The 24,208-nt window shown below is 33.6% G+C and overlaps 1 pseudogene; it reads right to left on the bottom strand.

The window, feature by feature from the left end:
* Nucleotides 1–4,800: 4,800 nt before the first annotated feature.
* On the bottom strand, nucleotides 4,801–4,934 carry LOC145284249 (U2 spliceosomal RNA; annotated as a pseudogene).
* Nucleotides 4,935–24,208: the final 19,274 nt, after the last annotated feature.

Below are 24,208 nucleotides of genomic sequence, written 5' to 3' on the forward strand. Positions count from 1 at the left end.
AATGTTTATTGTAATAAAACTTGTGATCTATAACATCAAATTGTATAAATTAAAGTTTCCTTTCTCAATTGAAACAAACAACATATCCCACACTAAAAATGAGGATTTTACTATTGCCTTTTAGATCATTTTTTAACAATGTTTCTCTTCTTACTTTCAGCATCAGAAAATATAATTTTCTACACGTGTTTCATTCATACCACACAAACGTATATGTGACCAACATTTTACCTCTGATACATTTTTTTCCAATTTCCTTTCACCATTGTCATTATCATTAGTACAGTTTTCGTTTTGTCTTTAAAATGAAGTTGTACATGTTTCTTAATACTTCGAAACCAAATATATCAAAAAATAATTTTTTTCACTTACAAAATTTTCATGATATTTCTTTGACAATCATATTTGTTTTTAATTGAATTCAGCATATGATTCTTACTGCTTTATCACCTTTTATCTTATATTTCTTTTTCTTCATGCCAAATATTTTAAATATCAATTTTTTGCTCATTTCTTAAATTGAATTAAAAAAATGGATTTTTTTATTCCACCAATATTGTATAAGGCTCAATTCCATTGAACACAGTGTTTTATATAGTAAACATTAGCATTTGTTTCTATTTTATTTCAAATACTGTTTCATTTCACTTTCTCGATAATCATTTACATCTTTGGGGTGCAACAGGGAACATGTAGAGTGATATATCAAACATGAATTGGAACTTTATAACAATAGGTATCTAGAATTTCCACATACCAGTGTGGATAGTTTTAAATATTTACAAACTTACAATTTACACACTATAAACAAATGTATCTTTTTTTCTTTTCTTTGCTTATTTCTCGAACCTAAACTTATCATTAACTAAACCTAAACTTTGTTTACTGCATTTTGTGTATATATTTTATAATGGGTGAAATAAACAAAACTTAATTTGGCTAATATCATTTGTAGTGGCATGCACTATTGACATATATAAAATCACAGGTGACAATCCTTGATTCCAGTTTCGTATAAGCACAAAATATCTATCATTATTTCGATTTGTTGTTCATGATAAAAATTTAATATTGATACATTGTAATAAACATTTCCATTGCTTTTATCTTTTTATCAATACATATACTTGGTTGATAATTAGAGGACACAACTAACCCTATACTTTGCTTTACTTTGTTTTGTATATATATTTTGTATTGTGTGGAATTAACAAAGATTCATATGCAGGAATCTGTTGATACATTCCAAGAATCCCAATGCGACCAACAAACTTGAAAGACTACAATTTCTTTTTACTATGACCAATAAGAAAGCTCAAGGACTAAGTTGTTGGACTCATCCTGATCACCATTTTAAATTATTGTTAACAGTAAGTTTAACATTTTAAGTACAGAATAATATTTCTTTTGACATTTATAAATTACTATTTTCTGTGACAGATGTTACTTTTTCAATATTGATTGTACCCTCTTTTGTGTTTTTAAATTTTGCATACAATAATATTAAGCACACCATACCAAGACCACAATTTCAGTATCTAATAAACTTCCTACCAAGGTCAATGTTTTCAAGTGACAACGGAGAGTATTCATGTTATGTTTCACATTTTTATGTTTTGAAATATTTTGCTGCTTAATATCAAATTCAGCAGATGAGTTCTTTCTTATGCATCAAACAATTACATTTTCTGATATTCATTCAAACTAATTATTGAAAATCAATTTCATATTTTCTTTACTAAAATATTACTATGCTTGATTTCATCAAGTGGTGCGAATCTGTTTTTTACACTAACAATGTGCACATTTTTTGAAGAATAAAGTTTTTTTTTTTTAAGGTGGTGAAGGTGATCCGGGGAGTTTTTTTTGTTTTTTTTTTCCAAAAAAGGTACTTTTTACGAATGGGTATCCAAGAAACATTCAGTATTTTGTCGGAAATTAAGATTTTCATTGACAACTCTCAATACTATCAGAAATGACCAATCTACACAATACAAACTAACTGTTTTGTTGGCTTTTTATTCTAACTCCAAACTAACCCATAACTACATATTGCTTTTATTTTGCAAATTTGATTTCCTTTAGTTTATATTGTGTAGCTGAATCAGAAATTGATTTAACTTTTGTCATTTGTAATTAACATGCTTTCAGCGCAATTACTACAGTGTAATCACACATGATATACCAAAATAAAAACACTTCAGATAAAGTCTTCTTACATAGAATTCAGTTTCTTACATGACATCTGATGAAGTCAGTACAAACGTTACAAACTAATACTTGAAAAACAATTTGACATTTACTGTACTACAATATCATATTTGTATAGAAGTAGAAATCTGGATACCTATTCTGATACCTAATAAAAGAAAGGACACTCTTTGGGGCGGATTTTGATGATAACAAGTCACTAATAAGAAATTATAATAAACATTGAAATAATTTAAGAATTTTACCAAAATAAAATTGCATGGTAATCACCCAATTTCTGCCACAAAATTTTGATTGGCAAAACTCATAAACAGAAAATATATATTTTCTAATTTCATCTTTTTTTTTTACATAATCTGATTTGATGTTTTCCTAAATATTCAAATCACTATTTTTTTGCTGCTTAATATCAAATACAGCAAATGAGTTATTTTTTATGCATCAAACAATTACATTTTCTCATTCATCCAAACTAATCACTGAACATCAATTTCATATTTTCTTCACTAAAATATTACTGTGCTTGATGTCATCAAGTAGAGCGGATCATTTTTTTTTCATTTGTTCACACATTTTTCCAATTTATATATATTTTGTCTAAGATTCCTAGCCTATGTCATTGCATACCAATCTGTTTATTAAAAGTTAAGGTTCACTGTAAACACATACGTTACACCAAAATAAAAACGCTTCAGATAATGTCTTGATATTCAATTAAGTTTCTCACATGACATCTTATGAAGTTAGTAGAAATGTTACAGACTTTTGAATCTCAAACACTTTCAATACTGTGCACTGATATTTTCTTTTTTGGAATATAAGCACATTCATGATTTTTTTTACAAACGCCAACAAATGTCACATTTTGTAGCAATGTACTGAAACAATTATAAAAATAGGTATCTAGGAAAAGGCCACTACATATGTTATAAATTCCAAATTTCCACAACCTGGCAAATACTGGTACACGCTAGCAAATTTAGATTTGTAATTACAGAATATGATTCTAATTTTTTCCTTTGCTCTTTATTCTAACACTACACTAAGTTTACTGTTTTATTTCGCTACAGTTGATATTGTGTAGAACAATAAGAAAATCATAGTGAACAATGCATTCAACAAAATTTCACACACATTTCTAGATACCTATATCTAATAAGTTCAAAAGAAAGGACACACTTAGGGAGGTATTTTGGTGGTCAAGTCACTAAATAGAGATTAGCTGGTTTCCCGGCATAGCCCAAGATGTAATAAAGATTGACTGAAATACATGTTCTAGCTGGTTTCTAGGCGTTGCCAGGGATGTAATATAGACACATTATGTTGTATATTACCTGTTCTCTTCTCCCTAAGGTAAAACAATTTCATGTACATGCTGTAAATTACCTACACTAGGGATAAAACATGAACAATACCAGTCCTAGGGTAGATAAAACAAATAATACATAGAGATGAAAGATTCCTCTCCCCTAAGAATAAAACATATATTCAATATCTGCTTTTGTTTTTTCATTGTTTATACGGTCCCGAGCAACGCCGGGTAGCCCTGCTAGTCTATATATATAAAAGGCAAAAATCGGTGTGTATGTATGTATGTATGTATGTATGTATGTTTGTTTGTAACGCTAAAACTTTTGAAAGACGGAACCAGAGTTGACAAATTTGGTATCATATTGCACCTTGATCACCCGGATGACAAATATCGAAATTTCACGTCAAACGGACCAGTAGAAAGGGGTCAACTGATCGTTTTTCTCCTAGGGGGGCCCCCCAAAAAACCTGTCATTTTAACGTTATTCAATACGTGTCACGTGACGTGACGTCAGCTCAAACTTTTGACAGACACAACCAAAGTTGACAAATTATGTATCATATTGAACCTTGATCACCCGCATGACAAATATCGAAATTCCACACCAAACGGACCATTAAAAGGGGGTGAACTGATCATTTCTCTCCTAGGGGGGGCCCCCCAAAAAACCTGTCATTTTAATGTTAATATTACATAATCCAAAAACGCTTAGTCATGTCACGTGACGTGACGTCAACATCCAGTAATGGCGAACAAATGTAAACAAACACTTTGTTTTACCGATACTTTTGTAATTTCTCTTCTGCTTTGTTCTAGAGATTATTAAACTCCATGACAATGTCTCCAACGTATTTAACTGGTTAAAAATAGTATTTATACAAGAGTTTTAACGAAAAATATCAGGAAAAAATGTACAGGAATAAAAAAAAATTCAGCTTTCAAAATATTCGTCGATAAAAAAACCGATCTTTATATTTACGCTAGCCATTTTGTATATTACCACGTGACCTGCTATCTCTTAAACTGGAGGGGGGGGATCCACTTGAATCCAACAAAACCAGTAATTTTTTTTTTCTATTATATATACATCATTTTCTATAAAATTAAGTGTAGACTTTATAATTAAAACAAAAAATGTTATTCATACTAAAAAAAAAAACGCTTAGTCATGTCACGTGACGTGACGTCAACATCCACTAATGGCGAACAATTGTACCTATTTACTATGCCTCCCCACGGGACAGAGTTAGACACCAGGGTCGTTTTTTAACGTGGAGAAAAGGTACAAAAATAAAAATTGTCTCAGTCGTGGAGGATTTCTCCTCCACCGAAAGAGAACAAGAAATAGAAGTGCAGCATCTGAAGAACAGATACTACACTTTGATCTTGACCAAAAGGCCAAGAATGCGAACAATTGTAAATAACAACTTTTTTCACAAAACCAACACCGTCTTTCTTTTTTTTCTCTCTCTTTCTCTCTCTCACCCACTTACTCTTCCCTCTCTCTCACCCTCTTTCTCTTGACGTCACACCACTGTTAAACTGTGGGGGGGGGGAACACATTCCCAGGCATTATCTCCTATAGATGCACATTTTATTAGAAATTCAGCTTTCAAAATATTAGACGATAATAAAAATATAAAACCAACACCCTCTTTCTCTTTTCTCTCTCTCTCACCAACTTACTCTTCTCTCTCTCTCACCCTCTTTCTCTTGACCTCCTACTACTGTTAAACTGTGTGTGTGTGTGTGTGGGGGGGGAAGAGGCAGCTTGAAAACCAACAAAAACAGTGCACAGTTTCCCAAGCATTTGGGGTGGGAAGGGGGGGAAGAAGCCGAGCGCACAGTTTCGTGTGAGAGAGAGAGAACAATTCTCAACCTATATACTCAACAAATTTTTTATCTACAGATTTGAAAGTTTGTATATAGGGTATTCAGACATATGGAAATATATCTAGCATAATCTATCTATTATATCTATAAAAGTGAAAATGTGTGTGTGTGTGAGGTAGCCAGAGAGAGAGAGAGAGAGAGAGAGAGAGAGAGAGAGAGAGAGAGAGAGACAACAATTCTCAACCTATATATTCAATACATTTTTTATCTACAGATTTGAAAATTTGTATATAGGGTATTCAGACATATGGAAATATATCTAGCATAATCTATCTATTATATCTATAAAAGTGAAAATGTGTGTGTGTGTGTGTGTGCGTAAGAGAGAGAGAGAGAGAACAATTCTCAACCTATATACTCAACGTATTTTTATCTACGGATTTTAAACTTTGTATATAGGGTATTCAGACATATAGAAATATATCTAGCATAATCTATACATTATATCTATAAAAGTGAGAATGTGAGTGTGTGAAAGAGAGAGAACAATTCTCAACCTATATATTCAACAAATTTTTTACCTACAGATTTGAAAATTTGTATATTGGGTATTCAGACATATGGAAATATATCTAGCATAATCGATCTATTATATCTATAAAAGTCAGAATGTTTGCGTGTGGTTGTGTGTGTAAGGTTGCGAGAGAGAGAGAGAGAACAATTCTCAACCTATCTATTCAATAAATTTGTTATCTACAGATTTGACCATTTGTATATAGGGTATTCAGACATATGGAAATATATCCAGCATAATCTATCTATTATATCCATAAAAGTGAGAATGTGTGCGTGAGAGAGAGAGAGAGAGAGAGAGAGAGAGAGTAAGTACAATTCTCACCCTATATATTCAACAAATTTTTTATCTACCGATTATAAAATTTGTATATAGGGTATTCAGACATATGGAAATATATCTAGCATAATCTATCTATTATATCTAGAAAAGTGAGAATGTGTGTGAAAGAGAGAGAGAGAAGAGAGAGAGAGAGAACAATTCTCAACCTATATATTCAACTAATTTTTATGTACAGATCTGAAAATTTGTATACAGGGTATTCAGACATATGGAAATATATCTAGCATAATCTATTATATCTATAAAAGGTAGAATGTGTGTGTGTGTTTGTGAGTGAGTGAGTGAGTGAGTGAGTGAGAGAGAGAGAGAGAGAGAACAATTCTCAACCTATATACTCAACAAATTTTGTATCTACAGATTTGATAATTTGTATATAGGGTATTCAGACAAGGAAATATATCTAGCATAATCTATCTATTATATCTATAAAAGTGAGAATGTGTGTGAAAGAGAGAGAGAGAGAACAATTCTCAACCTATATATTCAACAAATTCTATCTTTACAGATTTGAAAATTTGTATATAGGGTATTCAGACATTTGGAAATATATCTAGCATAATCTATTATATCTATAAAAGTGAGAATGTGTGTGTGAGAGAGAGAGAAAGAACAATTCTCAACCTATATACTCAACAAATTTTTTATCTACAGATTTAAAAATTTGTATATAGGGTATTCAGACATATAGAAATATATCTAGCATAACCTATCTATTATATCTATAAAATGACCATGTGTGTGTGTGTGTGAGAGAGAGAGAGAGTCAGAGAGAGAGAGAGAACAATTTTCAGCTTGTGTGTGTGTGAGAAAGAGAGAGAGAGAAAGAGAGGAAGGAAAATTCTCACCCTATATATTCAACAAATTTTTTATCTACATATTAGAAAATTTGGATATAGGGTATTCAGACGTATGGAAATATATCTAGCATAATCTATCTATTATATCTATAAAAGTGAGAATGTGTGTGTGAGAGAGAGAGAAAGAGAGAGAGAGAGAACAATTCTCAACCTATATATTCAACTAATTTTTTATCTACAGATTTGAAAATGTGTATATTGGGTATTCAGACATATGTAAATATATCTGGCATAATCTATGTATTATATCTATAAAAGTGTGAATGTGAGTGATGGAAAGAGCAAAAAATTCTCAACCTATATAACCTATAAAAGTGAGAATATGTGTGAGAGAGAGAGAGAGAGAGAGAGAACAATTCTCAACCTATATATTCCACACATTTTTGGGCACAGATTTGGAAATTTGTATATAGGGTAGGCAGACATATAGAAATATATCTAGCATAATCTATCTATTATATCTATAAAAGTGAGAACTTGTGTGTGTGTGTGTGTGTGAGAGAGAGAGAGAACAATTCTTAACCTACATACTCAACAAATTTTTTACCTACAGTTTAGAAAATTTGTATATAGGGTATTCAGACATATGGAAATATATCTAGCATAATCTATCTATTATAACTACAAAAGTTAGAATGTGTGTGTGAGAGAGAGAGAGAGAGAGAACAATTCTAAACCTATATATTCAACAAATTTTTTATCTACAGATTTGAAACTTTGTATATAGGGTATTCAGACATATGGAAATATATCTAGCATAATCTATCTATTTTATCTATAAAAGTGAGAATGCGTGTGTGTGAGATAGCGAGAGAGAGAGAGAGAAAAAGAGAGAGATAAAAATTCTCAACCTATACATTCAACAAATTTTTTATCCACAGATTTGAACATTTGTATATAGGGTGTTCAGACATATAGAAATATATCTAGCATAATCTATCTATTATATGTATAAAAGTGAGAATGTGTGTGTGTGTGAGAGAGAGGACAATTGTCAACCTATGTATACAACAAATTTTTTATCTACAGATTTCAAAATTTGTATATTGGGCATTCAGACATATTTCAATATATCTGGCATAATCTGTCTATTATATCTATAAAAGTGAGAATGTGTGTGATAGAGAGAGAGAGAACAATTCTCAACCTATATACTCAACAAATTTTTTATCTACAGATTTGAAAATTTGTATATAGGGTATTCAGACATATGGAAATATATCTAGCATAATCTATTATATCTATAAAAGTGAGAATGTGTGTGTGTGTGTGTGTGAGAGAGAGAGAGAGAGAGAGAGAGAGAGAACAATTCTCAACCCATATACTCAACAAATTCTTTATCTACAGATTTTAAAATTTGTATATAGAGTATTCATACAAATAGAAATATATCTAGGATAATCTTTCTATTATATCTATAAAAGTGAGAATGTGTGTGTGTGTGTGAGCGAGAGAGAGAGAGAGAGAGAGAGAGAACAGTTCTCAACCTATACATTCAACAAATTTTTATATATAGGGTATTCAGAAATATCGAAATATATCTAGCATAATCTATTATATCATTAAAAGTTAGAATGTGTGTGTGTGAGAGATAGAGAGAACAATTCTCAACCTATGCACTCTACAAATTTTTTATCTACAAATTAGAAAATTTGTATATAGGGTATTCACACATATGGAAATATATCTAGCATAATCTATCTATTATATCTATAAAAGTTAGAATGTGTGTGTGAGGTAGCCAGAGAGAGAGAGAGAGAGAGTAAGAACAATTTTCAACCTATATATTCAACAAATATTGGATCTACAGATTAGAAAATTTGTATATAGGGTATTCAGACATATGGAAATATATCTAGCATAATCTATCTATTATATCTCTAAAATTGAGAATGTGTGTGAGAGAGAGAGAGAGAGAGAACAATTTTCAACCTATATACTCAACAAATTTTTTTATCTACAGATTTGAAAATTTGTATATAGGGTATTCAGACATATGGAAATATATCTAGAGTAATCTATCTATTATATCTATAAAAGTGAGAATGCGTGTGTGTGTGAGAGAGAGCGACACAGAACAATTCTCAACCTATATATTCAACAAATTTTTTATGTACAGATCTGAAATATCACATTTGTATAGAAGTAGAAATCTTGATACCTACTCTGATACCTAATAAAAGAAAGGACACTCTTTAGGGCGGATTTTGATTATAACAAGTCACTAATTAGAAATTATAATAAACATTCTAATAATTTAAGAATTTTACCAAAATAAAATTGCATGGTAATCACCCAATTTCTGCCACAAAATTTTGATTGGCAGAACTCATAAACATAAAATATATATTTTCTAATTTCATCTTTTTTTTTTCTTTTTACATAATCTGGTTTGATGTTTTCCCAAATATTCAAATCACTATATTTTGCTGCTTAATATCAAATACAGCAACTGAGTTATTTTTATGCATCAAACAATTACATTTTCTCATTCATCCAAACTAATCACTGAACATCAATTTCATATTTTCTTCACTAAAATATTACTGTGCTTGATGTCATCAAGTGGAGCGGATCATTTTTTTTTCATTTGTTCACACATTTTTCCAATTTATATATATTTTAAAGATTCTTAGCCTATGTCATTGCATACCAATCTGTTTATTAAAAGTTAAGGTTCACTGTAAACACATATGTTACACCAAAATAAAAACGCTTCAGATAATGTCTTGATATTCAATTCAGTTTCTCACATGACATCTTATGAAGTTAGTAGAAATGTTACAGACTTTTGAATCTCAAACACTTTCAATACTGTGCACTGATATTTTCTTTTTTGCAATATAAGCACATTCATGATTTTTTTTACAAACGTTAAAATCTTTCACATTGTGTAGCAATATACTGAAACAATTATAAAAATATTTGTTTTTATTTTGAATGATGCAGGGCATCTGAAGAGAGATTTTTCTAACAAAATGAAAGTATAATTTTTAGCAATAGGTATCTAGGAAAAGGCCACTACATATGTTATAAGTTCCAAATTTCCACAACCTGGCAAATACTGGTACATGCTAGCAAATTTAGATTTGCAATTACAAAATATGATTCTAATTTTTTCCTATGCTCTTTATTCTAACACTACACTAAGTTTACTGTGTTATTTCGCTACAGTTGATATTGTGTAGAACAATAAGAAAATCATAGTGAACAATGCATTCAACAAATTTCACACACATTTCTAGATACCTATATCTAATAAGTTCAAAAGAAAGGACACACTTAGGGAGGTATTTTGGTGGTCAAGTCACTAAAAAGAGATTAGCTGGTTTCCCGGCATAGCCCAGGATATAATAAAGATTGACTGAAATACATGTTCTAGCTGGTTTCTAGGCGTTGCCAGGGATGTAATATAGACACATTATGTTGTATATTACCTGTTCTCTTCTCCCTAAGGTAAAACAATTTCATATACATGCTGTAAATTACCTATGCTAGGGATAAAACATGAACAATATCAGTCCTAGGGTAGATAAAACAAATAATACATAGAGATGAAAGATTCCTCTCCCCTAAGAATCAAACATATGTTCAATATCTGCTTTTGTTTTTTCATTGTTTATACGGTCCCGAGCAACGCCGGGTAGCCCTGCTAGTCTATATATATAAAAGGCAAACGTCTGTGAGTTTGTATGTTTGTTTGTAACGCTAAAACTTTTGAAAGACACAACTAGACTTGATAAATTTGGTATCATATCGAAGCCCCCTATCCCGGATGACAAATATCGAAATTTCACGTCAAACGGACGAGGAGAAAGGGGTAAACGTATCAGTTATCTCCAAGGGGGGCCCAAAAAAAACTGTCATTGTAATGCTTTTTATTACGTAATTCTTGAATGATCCAATGTTATTCAATACGTGTCACATGACGTGACGTCAGCTCAAACTTTTGACAGACACAACCAAAGTTGACAAATTATGTATCATATTGCACCTTGATCACCCGCATGACAAATATCAAAATTTCACGTCAAACGGACAATTACAAGGGGGTGAACTTATCATTTTTCTCCCAGGGGGGGTCCCAAAAATCCTGTCATTATAACGTTATTCATTAAGTGTCACGTGACGTGACGTCAGCTCAGTAAAATGTCGGCTGCAGCTGAGGTACGTTAAAACTGCCTTCGGAGGAGAAATTGATACTATAACACAGTTAAATATTAGTTTTCGACTCGAACCGTTATTACCAACGTAATTATCGCACTCCAAAAAAAAAAAAAACCCCAAAATTACACGAAAATTGACGTAGGGAAAATGTTTTTATTTTTGCTCGAAGTTTTTTGCCGGCGAAGATGACTTTGCTCTTTGTAATTTACATGTAAACAAAGATTAGCCATTTTGTTTATACATTCTAACTCTGTTAACTTGAAGGGGGAGGGGGGGTATCAGTATCAGGCCGCTTATGTAAACGAAAATTAGGTCGCTTGCACATTTTCCACTTTCTCTCTCTCTCTCTCTCGCCGTCTTTCTCTCTCTCTCTCTCTCTCTTTCGCCGTCTTTCTCTCTCTCTCTCTCTCTCTCTCGCCGTCTTTCTCTCTCTCTCTCGCCGTCTTTCTCTCTCTCTCTCACTCTCTTCTATCTCTACACCTTTCCTAACTCTCTATCACCATATTTCTCTCTCTCTCTCACTCTCTTCTCTCTCTCTCTCTATACCTCTTTCTCTTCTCTTTCTCACTCTCACCCTCTTTATCTACTCTCTCTCTCACCCTCTTTCCCTTCTCTTATCTTCTCTCTCTCTCTCGCCCTGTTTCTCTTCTCTCTAAAGACGGCGAGAGAGAGAGAGAGAGAGAAGGGAAAGAGGGTGAGAGAGAGAGTAGATAAAGAGGGTGAGAGAGAGAAAGAGAAGAGAAAAAGGTCTAGAGAGAGAGAGAGAGAGAAGAGAGTGAGAGAGAGAGAGGATCAACTCGACTCACCATATTTCTCTCTCTCTCTCTCTCACTCTCTTCTCTCTCTCTCTCTCTAGACCTTTTTCTCTTCTCTTTCTCTCTCTCACCCTCTTTATCTACTCTCTCTCTCACCCTCTTTCCCTTCTCTCTCTCTCTCTCTCTCTCTCTCTCTCTCTCTCTCGCCGTCTTTCTCTCTCTCTCTCGCCGTCTTTCTCTCTCTCTCTCTCGCCGTCTTTCTCTCTCTCTCTCTCACTCTCTTCTATCTCTACACCTTTCCTAACTCTCTCTATCACCATATTTCTCTCTCTCTCTGGAAGGGGGGGTGGCTATCAGTATGAGGCCGCTTAAATACACGAAAATTACTTTTATACGAGTTTGTTTTCTTATGAATGGAACCGCTTTTGTAGGGGGGAGGGGGGAGGAGGCAATGTGCACAGTCTCCCAAGCATTACCTACTATAAAAAAGATGCACATTTACCCTCTTCTCTCACCCTCTTTCTCTCTCTCTTTCTCTTCTCTCTCTCACTCTCTTTCTCTATCACCCTCTTCTCTCTCTCTCTTTCTCTTCTCTCTCTCATCCTCTTTCTCTCTCTCTCACCCTCTTCTCTCTCTCTACCTTTTTCTCTTCTCTCTCGCACCCTCTTCTCTCTCTCTCACCCGCTTCTCTCTCTCTACCTCTTTCTCTTCTCTCTCGCACCCTCTTCTCTCTCTCTCACCCGCTTCTCTCTCTCTACCTCTTTCTCTTATCTCTCTCTCTCTCTCTCAACCTCTTCTCTCTCTCTCTCTCTTACCCTCTTCTCTCTCTCACTCTCTGTGTACACCTTTTTCTCTTCTCTCTCTCTCTGACCCTCTTTCTCTCTCTCTCACCCTCTTTTTCTGCTCTCTCTCACCCTTCTCTCTCTCTCTCTCTACCTCTTTCTCTTCTCTATCACCCTCTTTCCCTGCTCTCTCTCACCTTCATCTCTCTCTCTCTACCTATTTCTCTTCTCTCTCTCTCTCCCTCTGCTCTCTCTCACCCTCTTCTTTCTCCCTCACCCTCTTCTCTCTCTCTCTCTCTCTCTACCTCTTTCTCTTATCTCTCTCTCTCACTACCCCTCTTCTCTCTCTCTCTACCTCTTTCTCTTATCTCTCTCTCTCACTACCTCTCTCTCTCTCTCACCCTCTTCTCTCTCTCACCCTCTTTCTCTCTTACCCTCTTCTCTCTCTACCTCTTTCACTTCTCTCACCCTCTTTCTCTCTCACCCTCTTTCTCTGCTCTCTCTCACCCTCTTCTCTGCTCTCTCTCACCCTCTTCTCTCTCTACCTCTTTCTCTTCTCTCTCTCACCCTCTTCTCTCTCTCTTACCCTCTTTCTCTTCTCTTCTCTTTTCTCTCTCTCTCGCCGTCTTTCTTTTCTCTCTCTCACCCTCTTTCTCTTCTCTCTCTCTCTTTCACCCTCATTCTCAACTCACTCTTACCCTCTTCTCTCTCCCTGTCTACCTCTTTCTCTTCTCTCTCTCTCACCCCCTTTCTCTTCTCTCTCTCACACCGTCTTTCTCTTCTCTCTCTCTCTCCCCTCATTCTCTTCTGTCTCTCTCTCGCCCTCTTTATCTTCTCTCTCTCTCACCCCGTTTCTCTTCTCTCTATATTAGCACTTATCAAGGCCAATAGGCAACTCGAGGATGACAGTTCAAAAGGTCACAGTAGTCAAATTTGGGAAAGAGGATGGAACAACTTTAACGGGAGCATGAGTTATTCAGCGACACCAACCTATTTTGTAATATATATATATATATATATATATATATTGTACAAACTATATATTACCACTTATCAAGGCCTATAGGCCACTCGAGGATGAGAGTTTAAAAGTGCACAGTAGTCAAATTCGGCAAAGATGATGGAACCGCTTTAAGAGGAGGATGAATTATTCAGTGACTCCAACCTATTTTGTTATATATATGTATGTATATATTTTGTAAAAAATATATATTACTACTTATCAAGGCCCATAGGACACTCGAGGATTAGAGTTGAAAAGTGCACAGTAGTCAAATTCGGGAAAGAGGATGGAACCGCTTTCACGGGAGGATGAGTTATTCAGCGACTCCAACCTATTTTTTTATATATATATTTATATCTATATTTATTAAAAAATATATATTACCACTTATCAAGGACAATAGGCCACTCGAGGATGAGAGTTGAATAGTGCACTGTATAAAAAATACGGTAAAGAGGATGGAACCGCTTTAACGAGAGGATGAGTTATTCAGCGACTCCAACCTATTTTGTTATATATATATATATATATACTTTTATTAAAAAATATATATTACCACTTATCAAGGACAATAGGCCACTCGAGGATGAGAGTTGAAAAGTGCATAGTAGTAAAATTCTGGAAAGAGGATGGAACCGCTTTAACGGGAGGATGAGTTATTCAGCGACTCCAACCTATTTTTTATATATATATATATATATCTATATTTATAACAAAAATATATTACCACTTATCAAGGCCCATAGGCTACTCGAGGATAAGAGTTGAAAAGTGCACAGTAATCAAATTCGGGAAAGAGGATGGAACAGTTTTAACGGGAGGATGAGTTATTCAGCGACTCCAACCTATTTTGTTATATATATATTTATATCTATATTTACTAAAAAATATATATTACCACTTATCAAGGCCCATAGGCTACTCGAGGATGAGAGTTGAAAAGTGGACAGTAGTCAAATTCGGGAAAGAGGATGGAACCTCTTTAACGGGAGGATGAGTTATTCAGCCACTCCAACCTATTTTGTTATATATATATATATATATATATATATATATATATATATTTTTTTTTGTACAAACTATATATTACCACTTATCAAGGCCCAGAGGCCACACGAGGATGAGAGTTTAAAAGTGCACAGTAGTCAAATTTGGGAAAGAGGATTTAATCGCTTTAATAGGAGGATGAATTATTCAGCGACTCACACCTGTTTTGGTATATATATATATATATATATATATATTTATAAAAAAATATGTATTACCACTTATCAAGGCCCATAGGCCACTCGAGGATGAGAGTTAAAAAGTCCACAGTAGTCAAATTTGGGAAAGAGGATGGAACCGCTTTAACAGGAGGATGAGTTATTCAGCAACTCCAACCTATTTTGTTATATATATATATATATATATATATATATATATATATATATATATATATATAGATATATTTTTCATAAAATATGTATTACCACTTATCAAGGCCCATAGTCCACTCGAGGACGAGAGTTGAAAAGTGCACAGTAGTCAAATTGGGGAAAGAGGATGGAACCGCTTTAACGGGAGGATGAGTTATTCAGCGACTCCAACCTATTTTGTTATTTTGTAAAAAATATATATGACCACTTATCAAGGCCCAGAGGCCACTCGAGGATAAGAGTTGAAAAGTGCACAGTAGTCAAATTCGGGAAATTTGTTATATATCTATTTTTTTGTTACTTAGGCATTTCCACTTATCAAGGCCCAGATACATCTCGAGGATAAGAGTTAAATGTGCACAGTAGTCAATTGGACAATAAGGCCCAGAGGCCACCCGAGGATAAGGGTTGAAAATGGCAGTAGTTAATTGGACAACATAGTAATACTTAGTAATGGAAAGTCGGGAAATTTGTTATATATATATTTATATTTTGTTTATATAGGCATTACCACTTATCAAGGCCCAGAGGCCACTAGAGGATAAGTGTTGAAAAGTGCAGTAGTCAATTGGACAAAATATAGTAATTGTTAGTAATGGAAATTCAGTAAATTTGTTATATATATATTAATATTTTGTTAAATACGCATTACCACTTATCAAAGCCCACAGGCCACTCGAGGATAAGGATTGAAAAGTGCACCGTAGTAGTCGGTTGTAATGGAAATGCGGGATATTTGTAATATACCTATTTTTTGTTACTTAGGCACAACCACTTATTAAGGCCCAGAGGCCACTCGATGGTATTACCACTTATCAAGGCCCAGAGGCCACTCGAGGATAAGCGTTTAAAAGTGCAGTAGTCAATTGGACAATATAGTAATCGTTAGTAATGGAAATTCAGTAAATTTGTTATATATATGTATATTTTGTTACATACGCATTACCATTTATCAAGGCCCAGAGGCCACTCGAGGATAAGGATTGAAAAGTGCACAGTAGTCAATTGGACAATATAGTAATCGTTAGTAATGGAAATTCAGTAAATTTGTTATATACCTATTTTTTGTTACTTAGTCATTTCCACTTATCAAGGCCCAGAGGCCACTCGAGCATAAGAGTTAAAAAGTCCACAGTAGTCAATTGGACAATAAGGCCCAGAGGCCACCCGAGGATAAGGGTTAAAAAGTGCAGTAGTCAATTGGTCAATATAGTAATCGTTAGTAATTACTACTTCTCAAGGCCCAGAGGCCACTCGAGGATAAGGGTTGAAAAGCGCAGTAGTCAATTGGACAATACAGTAATCGTTAGTAATGGAAATTCAGTAAATTTGTTATATATATATATATTTATATTTTGCTAAATACGCATTACTACTTATCAAGGCCCAGACGCCACTCGAGGATAAGGGTTGAAAATATTCAACAAATTTTTTATCTACAGATTAGAAAATTTGTATATAGGGTATCCAGACATATGGAATATATCTAGCATAATCTATCTATTATATCTATAAAAGTCAGAATGTTTGTGTGTGTGGGTGTGTGTGAGGTAGAGAGAGAGAGAGAGAGAACAATTCTTAACCTATATATTCAACAAATTTTTTATCTACAGATTTTAAATTTGTTATAAAGGGTATTCATACATATGGAAATATATCTAGCATAATCTATCTATTATATCTACAAAAGTGAAAATGTGTGTGTCTGTGAGAGAGAGAGCAATTCTCAACCTATATACTCAACAAATTTTTTATCTACAGATTAGATAATTTGTATATAGGGTATTCAGACATATGGAAATATATCTAGCATAATCTATCTATTATATCTATAAAAGTGAGAATGTTTGCGTGTGTGTGTGTGTGAGGTAGCAAGAGAGAGAGAGACAGAGCGAGAGAACAATTCTCAACCTATATATTCAACAAATTTTTTATCTACAGATTTGAAAATTGGTATATAAGGTATTCAGACATATGGAAATATATCTAGCATAATCTATCTATTATGTCTATAAAAGTGAGAATATGTCTGTGTGTGAGAGAGAGAGAGAGAGTAAGAACAATTCTCACCCTTTATATTCAACAAATTTTTATCTACAGATTAGAAAATTTTTATATAGTGTATTCAGACATATGGAAATATATCTAGCATAATCTATCTATTATATCTATAAAAGTGAGCATGTGTGAGAGGAGAGAGAGAGAGAGAGAACAATTCTCAACCTATATACTCAACAAATTTTTTATCTACAGATTTGAAAATTTGTATATAGATTATTCAGACATATGGAAATATATCTAGCATAATTTATCTATTATATCTATAAAAGTGAGAATGTGTGGGTGTGTGAGAGAGAGAATGAGAGAGAACAATTCTCAGCTTATATATGCAACAAATTGTTTATCTACAGATCCGAAATATCACATTTGTATAGAAGTAGAAATCTGGATACCTATTCTGATACCTAATAAAAGAAAGGACACTCTTTGGGGCGGATTTTGATGATAACAAGTCACTACTAAGAAATTATAATAAACATTGAAATAATTTAAGAATTTTATCAAAATAAAATTGCATGGTAATCACCCAATTTCTGCCACAAAATTTTGATTGGCAAAACTCATAAACAGAAAATATATATTTTCTAATTTCATCTTTTTTTTTACATAATCTGATTTGATGTTTTCCTTAATATTCAAATCACTATATTTTGCTGCTTAATATCAAATACAGCAAATGAGTTATTTTTTATGCATCAAACAATTACATTTTCTCATTCATCCAAACTAATCACTGAACATCAATTTCATATTTTCTTCACTAAAATATTACTGTGCTTGATGTCATCAAGTGGAGCGGATCATTTTTTTTTTTCATTTGTTCACACATTTTTCCAATTTATATATATTTTGTCTAAGATTCTTAGCCTATGTCATTGCATACCAAGCTGTTTATTAAAAGTTACGGTTCACTGTAAACACATACGTTATACCAAAATAAAAACGCTTCAGATAATGTCTTGATATTCAATTCAGTTTCTCACATGACATCTTATGAAGTTAGTAGAAATGTTACAGACTTTTGAATCTCGAACACTTTCAATACTGTGCACTGATATTTTCTTTTTTGGAATATAAGCACATTCATGATTTTTTTTTACAAACGTCAACAAATTTCACAATGTGTAGCAATGTACTGAAACAATTATAAAAATATTTGTTTTTATTTTGGATGATGCAGGGCATCCGAGGAGAGATTTTTCTAACAAAATGAAAGTATAATTTTTAGCAATAGGTATCTAGGAAAAGGCCACTACATACGTTATAAATTCCAAATTTCCACAACCTGGCAAATACTGGTACACGCTAGCAAATTTAGATTTGCAATTACAGAATATGATTCTAATTTTTTCCTTTGCTCTTTATTCTAACACTACACTAAGTTTACTGTTTTATTTCGCTGCAGTTGATATTGTGTAGAACAATAAGAAAATCATAGTGAACAATGCATTCAACAAAATTTCACACACATTTCTAGATACCTATATCTAATAAGTTCAAAAGAAAGGACACACTTAGGGAGGTATTTTGGTGGTCAAGTCACTAAATAGAGATTAGCTGGTTTCCCGGCATAGCCCAGGATGTAATAAACATTGACTGAAATACATGTTCTAGCTGGTTTCTAGGCGTTGCCAGGGATGTAATATAGACACATTATGTTGTATATTACCTGTTCTCTTCTCCCTAAGGTAAAACAATTTCATATACATGCTGTAAATTACCTATGCTAGGGATAAAACATGAACAATACCAGTCCGGGGGTAGATAAAACAAATAATACATAGAGATGAAAGATTCCTCTCCCCTAAGAATCAAACATATGTTCAATATCTGCTTTTGTTTTTTCATTGTTTATACGGTCCCGAGCAACGCCGGGTAGCCCTGCTAGTCTATATATATAAAAGCCAAACGTCTGTGTGTATGTATGTTTGTTTGTAACGCTAAAACTTTTGAAAGACGGAACCAAACTTGACAAATTTGGTATCATATCGAAGCCCCATCACCCGGATGACAAATATCCAAATTTCACGTCAAACGGACCACTAGAAGTTGGTCAACTGATCAGTTATCTTCGAGGGGGCCCCCAAAAAACCTGTCATTATCTATATATATAAAAGACAAATGTTTGTTTGTAACGCTAAAACTTGAGATGAAAGATTCCTCTCCCCTAAGAATAAAACATATGTTCAATATCTGCTTTTGTATTTTCATTGTTTATACGGTCCCGAGCAACGCAGGGTAGCCCTGCTAGTCTTCTATATATATAAAAGCCAAACGTCTGTGTGTATGTATGTTTGTTTGTAACGCTAAAACTTTTGAAAGACGGAACCAAACTTGACAAATTTGGTATCATATCGAAGCCCCATCACCCGGATGACAAATATCCAAATTTCACGTCAAACGGACCACTAGAAGTTGGTCAACTGATCAGTTATCTTCGAGGGGGCCCCAAAAAAACCTGTCATTATCTATATATATATAAAAGACAAATGTTTGTTTGTAACGCTAAAACTTGAGATGAAAGATTCCTCTCCCCTAAGAATAAAACATATGTTCAATATCTGCTTTTGTTTTTTCATTGTTTATACGGTCCCGAGCAACGCCGGGTAGCCCTGCTAGTATATATATATATAAGTGAAATTATCTCTGTGTGTGCGTCCGTGTGTGTATATTTCCCTACCAAACTACTCTGTCCATTTTCAGCCTACAGAGAGGGAGAGAAGGGGTAGAGAGAGAATTTACGCTGTTCATTTCAAGATTCGACCAATCTAATCGTCATAATCTGGTAACGATGATCACGTTTGACAAATCGGCATTAGTGAGTTTTACTTTCAACGAGCGCCACACTTATAATGACCGTGTTGAAATCTCAGCCCTCACGTCTCTCCAATAATTCCATTTTCCGTTGTGTACATGTCGAATGGTTTGTAAAACTTTCTCTTTCTTTTTTTTTCCTAGCAAAAAAAAAAAAAAAGAGAATGAAAATCATTGCGCAGCTATTTTTTCAATATTTTTTAACGATATGAATAACCTCTAATAGAGTGAAAAGAGAATTTCAAATTGTGTTTCACGGTTACGCTCAAAGGTTCCATCTGATCGGCTCGCTTATTTTTAACTCTAACGAGCATTATTATAAGTAGTAGCAGTAGTAGTAGCAGCAGCAGTAGTAGTAGTAGTAGTACTAGTGTCGTTGTCCTTTTATTATTATTAATGTTTACACAATGGCTTGGGATTGCTAGCCATGCGGAAAACGCTACGAAGTTTAATAACCCCTTCTTTGTTTCGCTCTCTTTCTTTCTATCTCTGTTTCTGTCTCTGTCTCTGTCTCTGTCTCTCTCTCTCTCTCTCTTTCTCTCTATCTATCTATTTATCTACTTATTGCGCTCCTCCCCCTTCTCCCTCTCTCATTACTCTCTCTCTCTCTCTCTCTCATTCTCTTTTTCTCTGCCTAACAGAATTCTTCTCTGTTCATTCCCGAAAACAGTCACTTCACTAGACCTCGCTATTTCTCTGACTTCCCTGAATAACAAATGAAAATACCAAACCAAAAACCAAAAATCTCACCTCTCCAACTGAATCGCCACGGTCGTCATGCCTCGTTCACTTTCCAATAGTTGAAACTAAACCGCTTCCACTCGCCATTGCAGCCGATTATCGACGATTTTTTTTTTTTCATGAAATTGTTGCACACTTCATAATTAAGTTCTCGACATTGTAATGTTTTTAGTCGGGATTTTTTTTTTTAATCTCTATTATTAAAATTATTTTTATTTTTACAATCATTGTTAAAGTTTTTAACAATCATTTAAATCTTATTTATCCATCATTGTTAAAGTTATTTGTTTAGCTATCATTGTAAAACATTTTAGCTATTATAGTTAAGCTTTTCATAAATCAACGCTGTATTCTATTTAGCTGACCTTGATAAATTTCTTCTCGAGAACTTTTGTTAAAATTATTTTGATTTTTACGATCATTGTTAAAGTTTTTAACAATCATTGTTAAAGTTTTTAACAATCATTGTAAATCTTATGTAGCCATGATTGTTAAAGTTATTTCTTTAGCCATCATTGTAAAACATTTTAGTTATTATAGTTAAGCTTTTCATGAATCAACGCTGCATTCATTTTAGCTGACCTGAATAAATTTTTTTGTCGAGAACTTTTGTTAAAATTAGTTTATAAAACATATTTTAACTTATTATAACTAATTATTAAACCGCCATTATTTAAAGGAACCTTTTGGTCGCGATTATTAAACTTATTCTGTTTAATCATCGATATTTTAACCACTATTGTTCAACTTTTTTTAACTCGAATCATTCAACTTATTTTTTTAACAAACAGTTAAATTTAATTCCCGAGATCCGACATATGTTCTTTAACTTTCCGGGCCCAGGGAGGGCGCTGCATTATTTTACAAAGAATGTGTTAGGAAAAATAGCCTGGCGGCGCCTACCCTTCGCACGCTGTATTTGCTTCAGAGCACATATAGCAACTTGACCTTACCAAATGGTCACCCATTTTTAAACTGGTTAGACTCATTATCGCTCAACTTCAGGGAGATAACGGGAATTTTTGTGTCCACGTGCTTTTATCGTATCCAAACTTAATTATTCTTTCCTTTAATAATTACAACAAAAAAAAATTTCGCAACCACTAATACTCATGACTAATAATACATTACATTAAGAATCTCCGTTCAAACTCCTCGGTTTAACGTTCACAGGGAACATGAATTGGAACAGGGACATTGAAAGCATTGCTAAGGCTGTTGCTAAAAAGGCAGGCTCTTTTTATCGTACTAAAGTGTTACTTACACCTGAGCGTATCCTGTACGTCTACAAAGCAACTACCTGGTATGTATGGAGTATTCTTGCCACATTTGGACTGGTGCATCTGCTACTGGTCTTTATTTCCTAGACAGGGTTCAGGAAAGAATTACCAACCTGATAGATACCGCTTTGTCAAGCAAACGTCAACCCTTGTCTGATCGACGGAGTGTTGCATCCCTGTGCCTATTTTACAAGTAATTTAATATGAGGTGCTCTGACGAATACCAAGCCCTTGTAACCCCTCGACGTAAATATCCTCGACAAACAGTCGAGATCCCTAGATGCCAGAAAGCATTTTTCTCTAATATTTTCTTCGCTCGAACTACTAGATTATGAAATTCCCTCCCGAGTCCCTGCTTTCATGCCTGTATCAACATGCAGAAGTTTAATTGTAATGTGAATGAATACCTTGCTGCTTAACTCCCCGCATAGTATTCCTGCAAATTACGTCCCAAATAGTAGCCCAAAGATCCAAGTTGTACCGTGCATTGTTTAGAGTGAAATAGCAATAAAAAAAAACGATTATACAATTTATTATCTATATATCTTTAAAAGTGAAATTTTCTCTGTGTGTGTGTGTGTACATTTCCCTACCAAACTACTCTGTCAATTTTCAGTCTACAGACTCGAGATTTGACATAAGGGGTATTGAGATTTGGGAAAATTGTTTTAATCTGTTTTGGGCCAGAAATGTCGCTCCTAAGTTCAACGATTTTACTTTTGAAAACTCTACCAAACTCCTCCGACAATTTTGGGTCTAAACACTTGAAATCTTTGATGTAGGTTACTAGGACATGAATCAAACTTTTTAACTTGATTTGAGCTCAAAACAATAAATGTTAAGAGGTCAAAATTGGTGTGAAATTTTTTAAATATTTGATTTCTGCGGTCTCTACCAAATTACTCAACCAATTTTTAGTCTAAACATTTTAAAGTTTACATAAAGTTTATTCAGAATTATGAAAAGCTTTTTAATCGATTTTTGGCCGAGGATTTGGCTGCCAAGGGATCTAAGTTCAAAGGATTTGACCTTTGCGGTCTCTATCAAACTATTCAGCGAATTTTGGGTCTAAACATTTGAAATTTTACATAAAGGGCATTCAGAAACGCAGTAAGCTTTTTAATCAGTTTTTGTGCGAAATTTTGGCTGGCAAGAGGTCAAGGTTGAAAAAGTTGACCTTTGCAGACTCTACAAAAACTCCTCCGCCAATTTTGAGTCTAAACACTTGAAACTTTAGATATAGGTTACCTGGACATGAGTCAAACTTTTTAATATATATATATATATATATATATATATATATATATATATATATATATATATATATATATATATATATATTCACATAAAGTTATGAACAGTACATAGGGCCCGAGCAAAGCGGGGTTGAACTGCTAGTTTTAACTGCAACTTTTCTTTGTTAAACTCATTATTTTTAGCCGCCATTATATGGCATTTCGAAATTTATTTTTAACAACTATTGTTTAACTATCTTTAATTGAAAAAACGATGGAATTAACTGTGACTTTTGACTTTTCAAATGAATTTGGGATGAAGATAATGGAGTACAAGCAAGGCAAGATTAATGGTTTTTGTTTTAAGCAAAATATAACACAAAATCGTTTAATGAATGTAAGGTCAGCTATATAAGAAAGAACACTGGCAAGATGCCCCACAAAAAGCTGACAAATAATTCTCGACATGACTTCGTAGGACATACTTGGTGGGTTTCTTTGTTTTGTTTTTTTTGTTTTTGTTTTTTTGTTTGTTTTTTTTTGTTTTTTTTTGTTTTTGTTTTTTTTGTTGTTGTTTTTTGTTTTGTTTTTTCACTCACCTTCATTCCACACAAGGTAAGACAAACAAGATGTTGGTTTACATTACATTTAAACTTTGCCTTTTGGCCAAGATCAAAGTGTAGTATCTGTTCCGGCAGATGCTGCACTTGGGATGATTTGTACCAGTCAATGGAGGGGAGACCCTCTATACTGGGACAATTATTATTTTTGGTAACCAGAGTGACCCCTTTTAGGGGAGCTGGTTTTTACCTCACATTAAAAA

The sequence above is a fragment of the Euprymna scolopes genome, chromosome 8, assembly GCF_053919585.1.
Source record: "Euprymna scolopes isolate OS-2025 chromosome 8, ASM5391958v1, whole genome shotgun sequence".
Taxonomy (NCBI): domain Eukaryota; kingdom Metazoa; phylum Mollusca; class Cephalopoda; order Sepiida; family Sepiolidae; genus Euprymna; species Euprymna scolopes.